The sequence below is a fragment of the Thermobia domestica genome, chromosome 9 (genome assembly GCF_964235325.1).
Source record: "Thermobia domestica chromosome 9, izTheDome1.hap1.1, whole genome shotgun sequence".
Lineage (NCBI taxonomy): Eukaryota > Metazoa > Arthropoda > Insecta > Zygentoma > Lepismatidae > Thermobia > Thermobia domestica.
In genome coordinates, this window is record NC_137462.1 from 123,324,278 (window position 1) to 123,345,403 (window position 21,126).

The 21,126-nt window shown below is 34.5% G+C and overlaps 1 long non-coding RNA gene across 1 annotated transcript in view; it reads left to right on the top strand.

Annotated features, from left to right (window-relative positions):
- Positions 1-1,134: 1,134 nt before the first annotated feature.
- LOC145694076 (uncharacterized) overlaps positions 1,135-21,126 on the top strand; it is a 57,225-nt gene continuing 37,233 nt past the window's right edge. The window contains exon 1 of the long non-coding RNA XR_014132910.1: positions 1,135-1,906. This is a non-coding gene — a long non-coding RNA (uncharacterized LOC145694076). The remainder of the gene's footprint in view (positions 1,907-21,126) is intronic.

Below are 21,126 nucleotides of genomic sequence, written 5' to 3' on the forward strand. Positions count from 1 at the left end.
TAACTTGCGTCTTACTTTTCATGGATAAGGGAATTATATCAATATTTTGTAAAGAAAAAATAATACTACTAATTGTAAAAAAAAGAATACCTGTGCCATACATAGTGTGTAGAAGTTTTTATACCCTTCAATATCCATATAGAACATATTTAGTATTTTACACTACCAAGACTACTAATAAAAGTAATGCCATTTTTATAATTACTACTGCCCCTACTACTACTACAAGCATTCTATAATACTACTACAGGAAATAAAAACAACAACAAAAATAACAATTACTAGTACTATAAAAACTACTGCTTCACTGGGCAATTGTTTTTAGAGGACTTAAGTTTTGGGGACGGAAGAGATTATTAGTTTTGGGGGGGAGTGCGCCATCAGCTTTGGGGGGGATGGGCACCCCTGGATGCAAGCATCCTTACCTGTTGGATTAGGAGGTCTTGGTATTCGACGAACCGTTGATATGGCGATTCCTACCTTTTTAGCGTCCAACCACGGATCTCTTCGTTTAATCGAGACTCTCCTTCCACAAGGTTACCACCTGGACCCAGATGAAATAGTTCAAGAAGGCTCACGTAAATTGATAAATATAACAGATACGGACCTTCCAGAAATCAGCAAAAGAGGTTTTCAGGCATCTTGGTACACAGCATGTAACGTTCCTCTTTGAGCGTTACATTTTCTCAAAGAGATTATTTTGTAGAGATATTTAATCAGCTCTTAGTTAATGTTCTTTTCTTTTATATTTTCTCAATTCTCGACCTTCGTGAAGGATTCAAGATGGTCGACAATTGGACTAGTATGTGTAATCTAAATATGCTACTTTTCTTTGTATGTCTATGGCTCGCGTCGAGCGGATATCTCTGTCTCGGTAGATGGCATTGACTGCTTGAAATAATTTGAAATTTTGTGTTTCGTTTAAATTGAGAAATTTGTTATGAACGTACGTATATAAATACTAACTTGTGTAATTTTTACTTCCATTCTGATATATATATTTTATTATTAACATTGTCGCTTTAGTTTTACGCTCTGTTGCGCAAAAGGGAGCGGCCAATCAGAGAACGAGCGGGATTTGTAAGCGCGCTCTCCTTTGTCTTAGCTCTTCGAACCGAAAAAATATGGTGAAGATGGAGAGGGGTTAGTGCTACGCTCTGTCTTTAAATATGGATTTATTGCATATTATGCTGTAAGATGATTGGTTTTCTATTATAAGTTCTTCGATGGGGAATGCCATGACAGGACAGTGATAAGAAAGTCAGTGTAATGTGTAATGAACTATAATAACTCGCCTGCAACATTCAACTTGTGCTTACTCCGGTTACTGTTGGGATCAGTTTGCTATTCACTAACAGTTCGTGTGTCGTGAGTGGAAATATGATATTTACACTAAGAACCATCTCTGGGATTAAGTTTTGATCCGGTCTGCTACCTCTTTCTGGAATATATATTTTTTCCTACAACGTTATCAACGGATACTCTCCGTAGCGACTCCTCGTCTTCCTTTCCCTAATTGGGGACTTAATCCTTTGTTATTTTGCCGAGTGATTCCACCTGCTTCTGTGGGACCCAAGCTTATCACTCAGTGAAATCTTCGTCCGTGGTCGTCGTTGTGAGTATAGGTGCTACAACGACTAATACGGCAAAACTCTTGTCTATCTGGTGAACGTTGATGAAGTGTCTCTAGTTGCTGCTAACGAAGAAGAAGGTCGCCATTTGGTCAACCTGTACCTATGGCTAGAAATTGTGATTACTACGTATCAAGCTGCCTGGGAGGTCATCGGAGACTGGTCGCCGCCCCGAAGATGCTGTCCGAAGCTGAGCTCTTTACACTGGCTTGTGGTGCCGGTATTGTCCACCAGTAAGCGTCGAAAGGTTGGGTGAGCTTTAGTCACCGTTCCAGGTAACTCTGTCTTTATTATCTCTATCTCGATCTATGGAAGGAGTAATTTCGTTCTGGAAATTGTAAAGGAACTCGTCTACAGTTCATACAGTTCATATTTATCAGCCATGTCAATACGCTGTCCTGTATGTATATGTGTGCGCGTGAATGAATGACACATTTAGTTTTTAAGTGGTAGCATTTAATATTGATTTACTATAATAGTGTTTGTAATAAATATGTTATAGCATGATAAATGTATTAGTGTATGACGGAGGTCATGAAAGATAATTAATTCTAAAGTAGTTTAAATCGGCTCTGGGAGAAAAGCCAAAATAACAGGATGAGCCTGAATAACGACAGACCTTTTCAGAAATCTCAAAACTTCTAGTTGTGAAGAATATATACATTACCTTAAATTTTTTTCTTGCTGATTCAGATGTGTGTTCGATCTTCATTACAAAAAGTCAATTACTGGATACGGGTTATTTAACATTTCTAAATAATAGACAAACAATTAAATTAAAACTTCTCATAACCTGGGCTGGGTTAGGGCAACTCCCACTTGTGCAGTTGCCTGGATCCAGATTGGGATAGTATGAAGGAACATGTGTCTCTATGGGATCACTTCGGAATTGATCTTCGAGTAATAACTTTCAAATATGAACCAATTTTTAATAACTATTCAAGTTTCTTTACCATATTTCCATAATTATCCAGCAATTCTCTATTCTTAGTTCCTTTTTCCTGTCTCCTTTTTTCCTTTTTCCTTCTCTCTCCTACCTCCTCTTCTTTCTCACTCTTTATTTTCCTCTTTCTAATAAAACTGAAGAGGAGTCGTGACTGGGACTTGTCGCTATAGACGTAGTCATTATATTGCTTTGATGTTTCTCTTCGGAAGTCCGATAATGATTTACCAATAACGGAATATACATATAACCAACATAAAATTACAAAATTCATTTATTTTTATATCATATTTACTAAATTACCAAATTAAAGATTTAAAATATAGCGACTCCCCGTCCCCACTCACGATCTTTTTCTTTCTCTTCAGGAAGTGTGTACATATGCAATAAGAATACATACACAATGCATAACTTCGAGAGTTTTGATAATTTCATATATTGGCAGACTTGTTTGAAAGTTGTATTCACTGTAGGATACCAGAACACCACGTATGTTCAAAAGAACGTAGTGTAATCGCACAATAGCAAAATTATTCCTTTGAAATATTTTCTATTATACCATGAATCAACATATCATAAAACCTTCTTGGAGGATTTTTCAGTAACTGGGAATCTGTCGTAATATAACGAATGAGAAAAAGCAATTAGAATAATTTATATCACTTCTTTTCGGTAGAAAAATATAACTGAACATTGATATAAAGTCATGTTTGTATTTCCATGCAAATGTTTGATTATGTACCTTGTGCAAACTATAAAACACGTTTTTTTCTGCCGCTATTTGGTGGCTCAAGATGAAATTTTCAGTTTAAGTTGAACATAAAATAGGACACGTAAATACATTTTATTATCCGCCTAACTTGCAGTGTTGTTACGTAATAAGTAAAAGAATCGCGAGAAGGGACATTATTTAGGGAAATTTTCTTAAATATCCTTCAATTATTTTTCCTTCGTACACAGAAATGTAACGTTCATAACGCAAACTGAAAACCTACACTCTTACAATCGATTGTGGTATAACTTGTTCCAGTGTTGCACTTATGTCTGATCTACGGGCATTTAAAAAGATCCCACGGACACGACTGACAGAAAGTTTGACGCGCCAGAAAATGTACATTTTTAAAAAAGTTTTTCCAAATTCGAAGTCCACATTTATTCAGAAATAGTAACTATAAGATTATAAGCTAACTATAAAATAGTAGTAACTATCTGGGAGTGTCAAGACACCTTACAATCAGCACAACTAAGATTATAAACAGGAATTAACGTTTTCATAATAAGGTTGAGAAAGTTACTAATACAAAATAAAAGAAAGATGAGAAGAAAATGATGTATATTTTTTGATTACGTGTTGTTTGCCACTACTCGATTTTGGTGTCGTTTGCCACGGTAATGTTCTCTCTGATTTATCTTATATCATAAATCGTGAAGATTTATAGAAAATCGACTCAGAAGTTGAGGGTTGCCACATGACTATATTATTAAAATCAAATCTGTTATATTTATAAACAGAATACATACAATACAAACGGTCACAAACACGTTCTTCGGTTTTGGGGGCGCGGTGGCTCAGTGGTAGAGCGTTCACCTCCGGTACTTGGGGTCACTGGTTCGATCCCAGCTCGCACCGTGTGGACTTTGTGGTGGACAAACACCGTGCTTATGGGTTTTCTCGTGGTTCTCTCGTTTCCTCCCACTTTCTTCATTCCACCAGTTCACTCATTTCTCATTATCACCGTCTCCTTTAGTCTAACCGGCATATCCGTGGGACGTTAAAGATTTCATTTCATTTTTACGTTATTGGGTTACTGCCAAGGGCGCCGATCCTGGGGGCGGGGGGGCCGGGTCCCCCAAAGCTCATGTGAGCCCCCTATTGTATTTATGAATATACAATTTTTGGCATAATTTGAATGCAATTTATCTTAAAATCCTCATATATAGGCTATACCTTCTGCATCTGAATGGCCCCCCCTCTAAATTTACAGAGAAATCGGTGCCCTTGGTTACTGCTCTTATTCCTAACCCTAGTTTTGAGTATTCATTAAACATTTCTCTCGAAAGGGATTTTAGAAGTGTTTTAGTTTATTCTCAAATTTAAATTATACTGAATTTTCCATTTCTGACTTTGAGTGTAAGCTATTTTAATAAATTTATATTTTTGGTTGTTTGACAATAGACAGCACTGGATTGCTTATTAATTTATGTTTTAATGAGTTTGTATAGGCTGATTCTATCGATATATAATTATATTTATGCATAGTTTGAAGAAAATCAGAAGGATAGACTACTGTTACGCGTTTATAGTCATGCCAGGAAATATCTCCATTTCATCAGTTTGAAGTGTGTTCTTCCGTTTACATTTGTCTTTTATTGAGGTTTTCTACATATATTTTCTTGCCGTTGTTTCATACTATCAGGCTCTCTGGCCACATTTCAGCTCGCGTGAAGTGGGCTTTGTGGTGGGCAAACACCATGTGCGTGAATTTTCTGGAGGTTCTTCTGTTTTGCTCCCACTTTCTTCAATACATTTTTTTTATTCATTCTCATCATCATCATCATCATCATCATCATCATCATCATCATCATCATCATTATCATCATCATATTCTTTAGCTTACACGGCATGATCGTGATACGTAAAACGGAAATATTTCAGTTCATTTTTCTTAAGTATATAACATCCGGTGCTTTAGTCGCGTAGCATAACGAAAAACTTAACATTATGTAACAGGAGATGATATTAAGAAATCCGTTAAAAGAGAAAATGCATTTATAGAACTATCAATTTACTAAGCTATTGTGATATTAATGACGTTTTGTGTTCATTTGTTTGGAGCTTAATGTTCTCTTTCAGCAGCAAGTCTAATGAAACCTCTTTCGTTCCAAAGGCGAGAACACTTAGTTACTTACCACTAGTCCCAGGGAATTAGAAACGAAAATGTCTGGCAACTCTTCCTTTCACTCTAAGTGTGTGTGTGTATCTTCACGATAATCACATCTGATAAGATCAGAATGCAAAGATTGTGGCAAAATCGTGGCAAAGAACCTATTTTTCTTCATTCCCTTGATGTAACTTAAACACTTTATTTCTAGATCGATTAGTTTATATTTCTAGGAAATTACTTGCTGTTTTACGCATGACACATAAATATGTTATAAACACTGAATGTACGTCCAACACATGTACTGATTTCATATTTCAAATGTATTGTTATTAGGCCTAAAAGGACTTGGAATGGTGTAATGTCATGCCTTTTATTCTGAGAAATAACTATTTGACCCTGATCCCATACATTCCAGGAAAGGTTCCAATTTTTTGATTTGTGTATATAATATGTACTTGACAGGCATATTTAATGAGTTTTCTTGAATCTTCGAGAGCATTGTGAAACGTAACTGTAGAACACTTTCGAACGCCTTATAAGAAAGATATGTGAAGAGTTTTTTAAGTTTCCGAAATAATTTTGTATTAGGTTAAAAATGTCGTTCTTTGGCAGTACGGAAAAATAAGGAGTACATTTCACTGATGACCAAGTAACAACACTGACTACTGTGTTTTGGCGTGCATCTTCATAACCGATTCTTGTCCAGTACCGCTGTGTTAACCTTTGAAGTTCACGCCATACGAACATCTTTCGCATATTTATTAATGAACGATGTTTTCTCTTTTCACAACTTTTACTTCTACTGCTGCTGAGTTACACAGAAACAACTTCAAACTCATTAAAACTACATACCTGTGCATGTGACGTTGTAGTACATGGAATTAATTTCTTTCCGATGACTCAATACCAATTGCGTTACTAGTTTTCTTTCATTAGTTTAAAAAAAGAAAGAAAGAGAAATTAGGCGAATAAACACAGAAGAAGAAGGAAAACGCCAATTTTTAAAGGGTACCCTCTTGTTTTTTAGCCATAAAATTTCAATATTTATTCATACGCAATATATTAATTATAAAGCGGTAAATGAGAACTCTGTAGAAAGTGGAGGAAGTTGCTCAAGGGAGTTAAAACGACAATAATCATTGGGTATACTGAAGAGTAGGTCGCCTTATTAACAAATACGTACGATGGTTTTATGTTTGCATGTTATCGAACCAATAGGTCACACACAAAAAAAATCTGCATTGTTATTTGCCGGTCACTCTCTTCTTCATTTTTAAAAAATAATTTATGCGATATACATATTTTTGCGTGTACCAAAGTATCAAATTAGTAGACCTAAATTAACCTTCGTGTTTTTTTTTTTTTTTGATTTTTTTAGATAATGAAAATTTGCTTGCAACCATTGGCATATTTTCATGTTATTTAATTTATATTCTCAAGTTTTTACTTTCAAGGAACGATATGAACGAGATCTTGTAACTGTGAAAATGGTTTATTTTGAAATTTCAGCGCGTTTATTCAACTCTTTTAACCTACATGGTATAACCATGGAATGCAAAACAAGGATTTTATTTCAGGAAACGTACGAATATAATTAGAAAAGTGAATACTTATGCACATCTTTAACGAAATGACAATGTGGAAGAAAACGGGAGTACTATTGGATACGATATTGTTCACTACAAACTAACATAACCTGGGATCGAACCTGGGAGTTCTTGCACTTGACGTGAGAACTTTATCACTGAGCTATTTTACTTACTTTATAAGTTTCATGACTACTACATGTCAATAAAGTAGTTTGTGAACATCCATGAGTCATTATATCCAGAGCCTTTGACATAAGATTTTGTTTACTTGAGTATCTCAAGGTGCGGATTTCGCATTTTCTTCCTAACCCACAAAATACTGTTTATAGAGGAAGAAACCTGTAAAAATCAACATTTCCCTGGAAACACTTTTAATTCATATTTCATAAATAAATCTTCATTAATAACTCTGGAATACGGCAAGAAACAATCCCCTCCAAACAAAAAATTCAAAGAATGACACTACTGGCGAGGATAAATATTATTCGAACACGGAATTAGAAATCTGTAGTTAGATCCTGTAATGTAAGTCATATAGATCGAAATGATGTGCTCAAGAAGGGCCTGTATGAGAGATAATCTTGAATGATGGTCTAGTGACGTCTTGTAAGTACGAAAAATTTGGGCTGGCGTTATTAGGAGACTAAATTAAATGTAAGGTCCTACTTTGTACTGTCTCGGTGTTGCATAAAAACGTGAAAACCGAAACCAATCAAGTGAAAACAGATCTAATAATTTTGGTCACATTTCATATTCTGAATGTTTCATTAACAGCCCCATTGGAAATTTAGGGCTTACATCAGCGGCGGATCTAGAAGGTAAAAAACTGGGGGTGCAGCCAGAACTCAGACTAAGATAGGTAAATCATGAGTTTACTATAAACTTTCAAAAATATATAAATAATAGCTTAAATTATTTTTGTCTCTCAAAAAAACTGGGGGCCTAGGCCCCCTGCCCTGGCCTAGATCCGCCACTGCTTTACATAGGTTTTAAAACTAGCATCTACTCCTACATGTTACCGTGGACAATATTTGTTACTACGTCCTCTCTCTCTCTGACCCATTTCCTTTCATCTTCGATATTGAATACGAGCAGGAATAATTATTTAATGCCTCTGCCCACAGTATGAGAAAAAATGGAGAGAGAACCACCATTTCCTTCTAAGGGACCGTATTTCGCAGAAATCCGTCTCATCTCAGGGTACAAGGAAAACATACATACATTTTAAGGTCATTCACTTGACAGTTTCGGAGATCTGGAGAGTGACAAAAGATCATGCAAGCTCCCTAAAATGGGTCCGCTGATCCCGCAGTGCAGGAAATCCCCGACTCTTTAGAGCCCCTCAAATGATTAGCTTCTTACAATGCATATTAGAGAACTTTTGTTCACTCATAATTTCTTAAGTGATATAGGGCTAGATAGGACTTAAAACCTTTGTTTCCATATTAAAAGCAGAAAATTCTATGCACTGTTTTTTTTTTTTTCTACGTGCAAATAAATAAACGAAAGAAAATAATAATGAAACATGATTTGCATCGTAACCAGTTTTAAGGAGCTTCCTCGTGGTTATTTGGATTGCATACGCGTCTTTGGCACGGATCATACGAGTTCAATTCCCGGTGGAAGCTCATGCAATTCGAATTCAACGTTAAGCTGAGATTCACGTATCATATTATAGCCTTGCTGCTGAAAGGGACATTAAACTCAAATTAAAGTAATATCAAACAGTTTTAAAACAAGGCATACTCGCTCCCAGACATACACATAAACATATGTCAAACGATCCTAGGAACATTTTATTTCAAGTTCTTATTTAAACTAAGCCATTAACAATATTTACACATTACTCGTATTTGTAATAACAGCGACAGAATTGCTAACGGATTTATTACCTACATTATTCTTCGAAAACTTATTTTATGTTTTACGGAAAAGAAAAATATTTTACAAGTGGTACAGGGGTAAAAATACAGGGTGCGGTACGTAAAACCGGCCCGTCGTAATATTCTGGTATATTGTGTTTTTGGCAACACTTAAATAATCTACCTTCCTACCAAGAGATGACGTGTCGAGGTCGGGTCGACTTACGTGACCTGCAGCAGTCACGTGCAGCCGCAGCCAGTGAAACTTGTCATTGTCCCTTGTGCATGAGATGTTTACACCAGAGAGGACAATCAGCAAAGGCTTGTGGCCTCCTCGGTCACCAGACTTGTCCACGTGTGACTTTTACTTATGGGGACTGGTAAAGGGAAGAGTATACGAAACAAATTCACACACAATTGAAGAACTCAAGACCAGGATCCAGGATGTCACCAATAGCATTACAACACAAGAACTGACAAGGGTATATATGAATCTCCTCAATCGTGCTCACATGTGTGTTGAAGTGGGCGGAGAACACTTTCAGCACCTGCTGTGAAGGTGAGTAGTCATATTCAATACATTACATTTCATTTATGTGTTGTAGTTAATCATATTCAATACATTACATTTCATTTTATGTGTTCACTTTATGGCGGTTTTACGTGCCGCACCCTGTAGATCTGAACTGGTTGGAGGACGCACGACCTCACGCCGTTCCTCGTGCTTATCTTTGCTCATTGTATTCTTTTTTTTTTTTTTTTTTTAAGGAAGTAAGGGACACCATAGTTATTTTTTTTTAAGTGGAGTAACGGCGTCCCCCCACGTCCCCCTTACTTTTACCCCTAATGTGACGTATTAGAAAAGATTTTAAATCCACTATACACTATTAAAGCAAGTAAAGATAAATAATAAAATAAAACATATTAAAAAACATTCTTTTTTTAAAAAAATGAAACACATTGTACTAAAAAGTAATAAGTAAAATACATCATTCCAAAAAGTACAAAGTAAGTCTAGTTTTAAGAAAATTATCTTTAAAAAAATCTATTTATGCATTAGCAAAAAGAAAAGCATAGGGAGTATTCTCAAATATAATCAATATATAATATATGAGAGCGCTCCTCATTTATTTCTTTCTCTTGATACATAAATATAGATTTTTTTTTTTTTAAAAAAAGTAATTTTCTTGAAAACAGAATTACTTTGTACTTTCTGGAACGATGTATTTTATTTTTTTATTTTTTTAGCCATAATTAAATACATTTTCTGTTTACATTTTACTCTTTTTCGTACATTTATTACTTACATTTTATTTCTCATACGGTCTATCTCGTACAGTTCAAGTTCAACTAAAAAATTACTCTTACTTAAAAAATATATAACTAAAAAATGAAAGTAAAGTCGCTGCGCAAATATTCATCATTGCATGATGTCGCAAAGTGAATTAAATTATGGATTGAGGACATGATTGAATCGTTGTAAATTAAAGAAAAGCATATAAAGTGAAGCAGCAATTGTCTGTACTGCCGAAAAATTACATTTCCTCATTTTCCTTAAAACCCATTCGGACGTTTTTTGAAGCCCAAGAAAGCAGATATGTTCGGGTAAAAGAGGACCTCTAGTAATACTAATTGCGACCAATTTAGTAAAGAGAGTATCTTTGAACAAATGCTTGAGCCCTTGCATTGAACTATAATTATTTACATTCTGCTTCTTTGTGTGGAGAGAGACAAAAGTAGGAACATTTAGTGGAGAAAAAGAACAAGTATCAAAATTAGGATCAAAGTTTCAACATTTTACATAATTTATCCATTCTTGGTGTTACTTCTTCTAGACAATATTTGTATGCATTCAATTAACTTGGAATCAGAATACAATTCCTATCAATGTGGAGACAGTTGTACAGAGTTTTACCAACATCTGATTCTAAAGCGATAGAGATTTAATATGGACTAATAAAAATTCTATTAGCAGCTGCTTATGAACGTTTTAGTTAAAAAGAAAAAAGAAAAAAAATTAGAAGATACTGTTAAGTAAGGTCATAAGGGGACCAAATTCTTCTTCCTGGAGACAGCTGGAGAAATCAAATGTCCACAGTCGTTGTTATTGTTACGAGTCAGTTGTTGGTTCACACTTGGAGAAGAGGACCCATTACATGTGAGGAATTTTCTTGTTACATGAACAGCAAGACTTCCTGCTGTTAATGGTACCAGTTTCACTGCTGTACACTGTTGACCTACTACGCATTGGCCTTTGTAGGTCGGTCGATATCCCTTTCTTTAAATGGTTACATACAGTTTTCAACACACGTAAACATAGTGTGACTTTATGAGGAGTATTTACTGGGATGTTTAATCATATACAAAGAATGATACCCTGATATTTCTGATACCCTAAGAGTTTGACGAAATATATGGTTAACGATATTTTAATTGACCTTCAAATCAAAATGTAATGAATGTCAAAATTTAATTATTGGTGATGTACATAGCCTTCTTCAAAGTCTAGTATATCTAAATCCGAACCTCTTCACAGAACTTTAGTACTTATTTCTAATAGCATAGCAAGGAAAATAGATCTTTGCATTCAGAACACATTAAGAAATACTTTAACTCGAGTTGAATTTTATGCACAGTAGATTTTAAACATTGATTATCTATGTATTTGAAATGTTTCTACCAAAGAGAGTAGAAGTGTGAATGAATTGAACCAGTTAGTGCATTCGATAGTGCTAATAGAATTGTATAACATATTGTAAAAGAAAAATTCATCTCGATAGGATTTTTGAGAAAATTACGCAAATATTTTCCGCGACTGTGATAGGACATGGTTATATTCCATTTCAAATCAGTTGCTAACTTTGGATTTACTTTCCGCTATGAAAATTGTATTAACAGTAATATCATTGCATTCATCCAACGTGCTTGGTGCAAAGACCAATTTTGTTATTCTCGTTTTTTAACCAATAGAAAACGGTTCTTATTACTGCAAATATGATGATGAATAAGATAATTTGAGAATCTGATAATAAGTCAACTGCTTATTTCCAAACATAGTCTACGCCATTTTAAGTTCATTTATTGCATTAACCGTCAGACGAATAGCAATGAAATTTCTGAGATTTAGCAACAGTTATAAGTGTGTCATTATACAATGTTTGAAATGTGTTTCCAAATTCTAGTTTTCAAGATTTGCAGAAAATGTTTCAAGATTTGCCCTAGCATAAAAAATATCGGATGAATGCAATGATATTCCAATTAATACAGTTTTCATAGCCAGAATGAAATCAAAAAGTTAATAAGTGATTCGAACGAAATATTGTAACAGTTGCGGAAAATATTTGAAAGCTATTTTTTAAAAAAAGTCCAATCGAATTGAGTTTTTCTTTTGCAACATATTATAGGCCTAGAGCTCAATTAGCTCCAATCAGTGCAACTCAGCTTCATAGCGAACTCACCTACTGTACTTGTAAATTTCTTCCAGTTCGGAGCTATTGCGAAGTGTATTGTAACTTATATCTTAGATCCGACCCTTCACCAAGCGGTAGAATGTACACTCATGTTTAAAATTATTGTCGCGTGTCTATAAGTATGTTGTTGTAGGAATATAATTTGATAACGAATTCGCCCGGTATTTCTTATAATGTTAGTATGTATATAATTGGCAAAGATATGTATGTGGCAAATTTCATGTCAAATGAACAATAAATAAGAACAATAAAACGAAAATAAAACCTTCTTGTACATTTAGCAACATTTTGTTTTACTCACTCTAATTTTCGTATTTATAATTCTTTTCCTATGAAATTTACCACAAATATGCATTTCCCGCAGTATTAAAAGTATCCTGCGAAATCATTTTCAAATTATATTCTTACATGAAGACAATTATAGATATGCGACAATAATTTTGGACATGAGTGTACATATCTTAGCATAGCGAAGGGGTGAGATTTCGAAATTCTTTAATTTTATTTGCACATCGTTTGAACGTATTGGTACTTTGAATTCAATAGAAAAAAAATTATGTCGTGAATTAGATCAAATACAGATTCTTGTTTATTTATATTCCGAATGTCAGAGAAGCCAAGATCATGATAAAATAGAATTACCTACAAGATTCTTCTTCCATAATAGGCTTATCAGTAAATTTACTAGTGGAGGATCATGTAACTTTGACACAAACAAAATAGGAAAAATATATTTTTTCAAGGTAGTGACCCGGGAGTCTGTGACGCAATGATAGAGCACTTACCTCAGAGGTAAAGATCTTTTTTATTTGATCCACCCAAAAGGATGGGAGAAAACAAGATCAACTTCCTTGTGTTGGAGTTCTGAAAGTAGTACATATATGTAGGATTTCAAAAGTAGAATATATTAATTATTAAGATAATCTTGGGATTAAATGTATATTTGTCTTTTCCTGAAGCTTATATAAATATCACCTTGCCAGCATTGTGACATTCAAATTCAACTTTCATATCTATAAATATTCAACTACATTTAGATATGAAAGTGAAGAAAGTTTCGTATAATATATATGCGTACATATCATCAAGAGAATTAGGTAATTTATAGTTCAAATGTCTCATACTTCAAGATTGTAGAGGCTGCGGTGCTCAGTGGTAGAGGTTCACCTCTGGTGCATGGGGTTCATGGTTCGATCCCAGCTTGTGCCAAGTGAGCTTTGTTGTAGACAAACACCGTGTGCGTGGGTTTTCTCGGGGTTATCCCGTTTCCTCCCATTTTCTTCATTTCTTACCATCATCGTCTCCTTTACCAAAGCCGGCATAACTGTAGGACGTAAAACTCAAAAGACTTCATATACAAACGTAACAGTCTGTGTTTCACGTTAAAATGCTGATAAGAAATAGTCACGCTGATAAATGTCCCTACGTGCTCTTTTTTCTATTAAACTCTACAAGGATTTGGCGATTTAAAACTACTGTGATGGTTTGATTACAAATATTTCAATTTTATTATTTGAAATTAGGACAAGTGCCGTATTCGTGTTTAGGTTCTAGCATTAATATGGTATACTGTTTGGCGTCTTTGGTGGCCAATCTCAATAATAATAATAATAATAATAATAATAATAATAATAATAATAATAATAATAATAATAATAATGTACAGCGGGCCAAGGGCTCGAGCAGATCAACCAATTCTAATAATGAACAGAAAACGTTTCAATCTGTTTATCACGCATATTCCTAATAATAAACTTGAGCAAGGGCCAAGGGGGTGATAACTCCTCCTCCCCTTAATCTCCTGAGAATCAAAAAATATATGTTGGTCAACATATAAGTGCAATACCTGGGTCCTGGGGCCTATGCTCATAAAAGGGAACGAGTTCACCCCTAAAAAGTGTTCATAAAAGGGAACGAATCTTATGTATTATCTGCTCTCCTATGTAATTTCAATTAGGGGTGGAAAAATGGTCATCAAAGAGAATGAATGAATACACCCTCTAAAATGATTATCTGTAGACCGTGGGGTGTTCGATTGTAATCTTTGCTCGTTATGTTAAAATAAGGGTTGGAATGAGTTATGTATTCTTATGTCATTTCTGTTATGTTAAAATAAGGGTTGGAATGAGTTATCTGCTATGTTACGTATTCTTATGTCATTTCTGTTATGTTAAAATAGGGGTTGAAAAATGTGCTCATAAAAGGGAACGAGTCCACCCTTGCTATGTTACGTAGTCTCTTCTATGTGTTCATAGTCTCAGTGTAATTTCTGCTATGGTAAAATAGGGGTTGGAAAATAAGCCATGTTCTTTTATTAGCTGTGCTATGTATTATCTGTTCTGCTGTGTGTTCATAGTCTCAGTGTAATTTCTGCTATGTTAAAATAAGGGTTGAAAAATATGCTCATAAAAGGGAATGATATGTAGTCTTATGTTCTGCTATGTGTTCATAGTCTCAGTGTAATTTCTGCTATGTTAAAATAAGGGTTGGAAAATAAGCCATGCTCTTTTATTAGCTCTGCTATGTTAAAATAGGGGTTGAACGAGTTCACCCTTGTTATGTTAGGTACTCTTATGTGTTATCTGCTCTGCTGTGTGTTACGTAGTGTTATGTGTTCGTAGGGGTTGAAAAATATGCTCATAAAAGGGAACGAGTTCACCCCTAAAATAGAGGTCGTAAAAGAGAACTAGTACACCCTTTAAAAAGTGCTCATAAAAGAGAATGAATACACCCTTGTGTGTTATGTATTATCTGTTCTGTTGTGTGTGTTCATAGTCTCCATGTATTCTATGCTATGTTAAAATAAGGGTTGAAAAATATGCTCATAAAAGGGAACGAGTTCACCCCTAAAAAGTGCTCGTAAAAGAGAACGAATACACCCCCTAAAATGTGGTCATAAAAGGGAATAAATTCACCCCTAAAATGGAGGTCGTAAAAGACCGTGGGCTCACGGTGTACGGTGGACAATTTCCCAGGGGCTCGTGAGTTGTCCTAGTATGAGCTAGGTTGGCCCAGATCGATCCATTTTCTACTACTTATGCAGATTTGTGCCTATGTCCAGCGCACATAATTGAGGAGTACAATGTAGAAATGTCAAGTTCTATCCGGGAAAAATATCTGATGTATGTTCAAGAAGACTACCTAGGCAGTGTTAATCAGGAATGCAAAATGTGTGGATTCAAGAAGTTGCAGAAGCATTTCCCACGTGCACTACAGTTTGTTATTTTATCAATTCGTCGAGGTGAAATTGTTTATGCAAGAAACATACCTAAATATAAATTTGTTGAGGATGGACCCTGTGCAGGTATGTCGGTATGTGTCTTGGTTACTGAAGCATCTCAGTTCTTTCGTGGCTGACCATGGCAAAATGGCTACATTCTAAGACCTTAAACTTAACTCATCTCCTTATTTAGTTTATATCTATTCTTTTAGCTGCAAGTAATACAGAGGTTTCTTCAGCTGTTTCGGGTGTACCATGGTTGATGTCAAAACAGATACTTCTAAGTATAATAGTCAGATGACTCACAAGCTGTACAGAATTAATAACTCTGCTCAACTGTACGGCTCAACCGTAATGTATGATTGTATTGTCGAAATTGGTGATGACCCCCATCCATCAGTCTTAAAAGATTCACCTTTTGATGGGATAATTTCCAAGGATTTGCGCATCACTTCCAGTTCAAAGAGTAAATATAAACTGCATGAGAAAATGAGGTAAATCTGAGCTCATAGAATAGCATTCCCGCCGTGTATGGCTACGAAGAAACTCACACCTGTCGATGGCGATTAAGAACAGCTCACAGTAACAGTAAAGCTGCTTCAATAACCAAAACACTTACTGACATACCTGCACTGAGTGTGCTTTCAACGAATTGATCTTTCGATGTGTTTCTCCTATGAACAATTTCAGCTCGACGATCTGATACAAGTTCTTGTCCCTCATTTCGGCTGCTATGAGATCAACTTGAGTCTTGAACAGCAATGATTCATCTTCCTTTCGAATAGGTGTTCCTTTAATGGTACGTTCACAAATTCTAGTGACACATGTCACTAGAGTTTCCCATGAAACATCTTTTCCCTTTTTTCGTGATCCCCATTTTAGCTCTATTTCTGGCAAAATACGCACTGTTCCTCGTTAAACGGAATGTCTGCCATATTGGCATGCAGCAGTACGCTCTAAATATGGCGAATTATCCACTAAGAGTGTATACAATTTTCTGCCATACATTATTCAGCAGACTGGCTTAGCAATCATGGTAATTTTGTAAACTTTGGTAGTCTCAGCGATAGACCGTGTTTGTTTGTGTCATCTCCTGTAGAAATTTGGACTGAAATTAATGTAAAGCGGTGCAGTTCTGCAGTGTCACTCTCTCGCCGCAGTTCTTGACCTGAAAGTTTTTATGGAAGCTTTTTTCGAATAAAAATTTCTCGTCCTCATGTCAGTTTCGTTTTATGAGTAGTATATTACACAGATTTTTCGATTTTTCACAACAGCAATCCCCTTCCTTGTTGCAATTGTCGTCTGTCTGACTGGCTTCTTTTGGTTTGCCATTCTTCTTCAGAATAACTGAGAACCCATGGATTTCAGAGCGAATATGCTACAATTATCAACTTACACACAGACAAGAACGCAAAGAATATAACAGATTGTTTAATATTGCTTGAATTTTTTTTTTTAAAAAGCTATATTAAGTGCGATTATGTGTGTGCAGATGCAATAAGAATACATGTATTATCCAATAACTGCGAGAGTTTTTTTTTATTTTTATTATTATTATTATTATTTTTTTATAAATTCACAAACCAGCAGGCATGTTTGGAAGTTGAAGTTGTATTCATTGTAGACCACCAGAACAAGTATTTTCAAATGAACATAATGTAACCGCACGACAGTAAAATTATTGCTTTGAAATATTTTCTTCTATACTATGGACCAAGAAATCATAAAACCTTCCTGGGGGATTTCTCGTTACTGGGAATTTGTCATAATATAACGAATGAGAAAACCAACCAGAATAATTTGTAACTCTTGTTTTCAATAGAAAAATAAAACGGAACTTTCACACAAAGTCACACTCGTACTTCCATGAAAATCGATTATCATGAACCCTGTGAAAACTATAAAATACATATTTCCTCTGCTGCTATTTGAAGGATCAAGACGAAATCCAAGGGATAATAGGTTCATGGAAACTATTAGAACCTCTCCTTCCCTTAGGATACCATAGGGATGAATTTGAACTTGAACGGCTTGAGGGTGACATTATTTATTTAGGAATATGGACACTACTATCATTTGTTTTTGATTGCTTTTACATTTCACCTATTTTCAACCTCATTTCCGTACCGAAGTGGGACGAATTTGGACATAAAGGGCATAAAGGGCATTTGACACTATTCATCTCAACAATCTCGAAAAGTGTAGATTGGACACTAACATAGGTCATTTCCGATTTTTTTTACACGTCATCCCCCTCTCTGCTCCTTATCAAAAATGTGCTAAAACCTGAGTGAGGCGAGGGTTCACTAATGCCAAAATTGTTGCAACGTTCTAGGAGGAGTTAAATGTCAAAAATCGTTACAGACGCTTTTACTTATATATGGATTTCTATTTATATACATGTTCATATTAGTTTCCAATTCAGTCATCTTAAAGAGTATGGTTTTCCAAATTTACTTTATACAGCGTTCAATTTAAAAGCGGCATTATTATTATTATTATTATTATTATTATTATTATTATTATTATTATTATTATTATTATTATTATTATTATTATTATTATTATTAAATTTAATTTTTTTAAGGTTGTTTTCTTGTTCTCCCTTTTAACTTTCCCTCTCTTTTCCTATCATCTTTTTTCTTTTATCTTTGCTTTTTTTTGGGATACTACACTTCTTTTTATTATTATTATTATCTCGGTTATGAGTTTCACATGCCATATGCTTATTTTGTATTATTTGGTAAATTTATCTTATTTTTATTTCTGTCTTTGTATGAGTGTACTTTAATTAAGGTGTCAATTGATTTGAAAATCATGCTTAAATTATTTTATGATTTTCATGTATGTTCATTTGTAACTTTGACTATATGTATGTTCCTTTTAATATGTTATATACTTTTTTTTCTACTGTATACTCATATCAATATGTTATTTTAGTCTCATGACAGGGTGTACTTGTTTGAGATGTACTTAAGATGATATTTCTGCTTATTTGTTTTCTCATTATGCTTTTCATTGTATTTCTATCTGTAATACCCATTACATGTATTTTTTTTTGCATGTTTCATTTTTATGTTATTTAAATGTAAGCGCCCTATATTTGTATAATCCTTCTTGGGGGCACTTTGTGGCTGTAGCTGTTTGTCCCTAATAAACATTTAAACATTTAAACGTTATTATTATTATTATTATTATTATTATTATTATTATTATTATTATTATTATTATTATTATTATTATTATTATTATTATTATTAAGCATTCTGCCTTTTGGCAGATCCTCGAACTAATGAGTTTTTTCTTCTTGATTTTAATTTTGGAGGTGGAAGTGTTTCTTCCATGTTTCTCAATTTTCAGCTTCCTCTTTTAACTTTTAACAATATTTTCCTCTATTTTCAAATTATCGATCAGTTGTGTTCTTCTTCTTAGTATTCATCGCTTTCCTTCCATCTGTCCTTCTATTACGGTATGAAGAAGAAAATTTCTTTGCAAGATATGTCCAATCCAATTGGCCTTCCTGTAAAGGATGGTAGCTAGAAGCGTCATCTTCTCTCCTATCCATTCTAACACATTTTTGTTTGTTACTCTCTTTGTCTATATTATCTTCTTCAACTTCCTCCCACACCACATTTCGAAACTCTAATTATTTCTTTTCTAGCTTCCGTAATATCCAAGTCTCTTAAAAGCTGTGTGGAGCACAAATATACAATATCCTAGTTCCCCTCCCTTCCCTCCCATTCTGCTGCAACAAATTTTTCCTGTAACAATGGGCACAACAACAACAAGAACAAGACTCAAATATACCTTATGTACCGCTTGAACAACAACAAACACATGATTTAAATGTAACTTACGTACCGCTTTTAAATTGAACGCACGTTTAGCCAATACTCTAAGTGCAAGGATTTTTGAAACTTCAGTGAGAATGAGTTTACATTTTTTTTTGTTATCATAGATATAGCTGTTGTTTTCATACACTTGTTTCTTCAGAAGCAAACGAGTTAGTAAATTATCATCTGTGTATATGTATATACTTGATAAAAGAACAATAAATAACAGCAGCACAAATATATATCATATTCTTTAAGTAAGCAAAATTACTCTAAAGCAGGAAGGAAATTTCAACACTGATATTTCTTTTTCCCTTTTCTTTTCTATTAAAAAACCTTTTAAAGTAAAGAGCAAGATAATAAGTCTTTTTCAATCAGTAGGAAGGAAGAATGTTATATTTTGTATTTCATATGGTTCACATACTGCCTTGGTTGTGTTCCTACTTTTTTCTTTCCTTCCTTGACCTTGTTAGACCAGTACCAGGTATTTTGCGGCGTGAAGGATACTTAGTGGTACTGTATTTGTTTTTTTTTTCCTGGACTACTGCGGAATTTAGAAATAATTGGTCAAATAAGATAAATGACCATAGTTATTGCCATACTGGTTTAAAGAACCTTAATAGCAGTAGTAGAGCTGGAATATTGGAAAATTATAGTCAGCCATTCGCCATGCATTCCTTGAAACGTTATATAATATGGAGAGAAACATTTATAGTTAGATAACTAATACGGGTATACAAACTTTTATATTGGGGGCCTAAGCAGCTTAGACCAATGGTTCCCAACTGGTATTGCGATTTTTTAAAAAAGTGAAATCTTCAGGTTTTACGTCCCACGAATATGTCGGGTAGGCTAAAGGAGACGGTGATGGTGTGGAATGAATGAAATGGTGGAATAAAGAAAGTGAGAGAAAATGGGAGTACCTCAAGAAAACCTATGGACACGATGTTCGTCCACCACAAAGTTTACTTGGCGCGAGCTGGGATCGAACCAAGGACCCCATGCGCCAGAGAAGCAGGACCCCCCCAAGCTCTAACACTGAGCCACCGCGGCCAGCGAAATTTTAGTTTTAAAATACAAATATTTAATCAGTACCTAAACTCAATTTTGAGACAGACTTTGCCAATCCAGCGTTAACAGCAATGCTCAATACTTCACTTTATTATAATTTATATGATTATTATTTTAAAAATCTAACAAACGTCGCGCAATTTTCTGGTGTTCAGTAAGGTATGTATATCGACAATGTAGAAGGTTGAGAACCACTAGTTTAGATCCTTGTTTAATAGATATTAAAAAAAAAAGACTTGCACGGGTCTTGGTATTTTGCAAGTTATCTACCTATTTAAGTTGATTAATTTTCCGTGAAATCAGTGTAGACAGGTTTCATCCTATGATCTAAAAGAAGTTTTAATCGACTTGATATATGTACGATAACACAAATAACTTTAGTTGATTTTAGTTTAGCGTCCCTTTCAGCAGCGAGGATATATGAGACGTGGACCTACTGATTAACATGCAATCCGAACCACATGAGCTCCCGCCAGAACGTAAATAAGTAAATGAATCAATAAAAATAAAATAATAAATAAATAAAAAAGGTGTATTTAATTTGAGAATCTAACCTAGTATCATTTGATAATTACATGATCCTCTTTTAAAAAATGTTGACATATTCGAAACAGCTACCTTT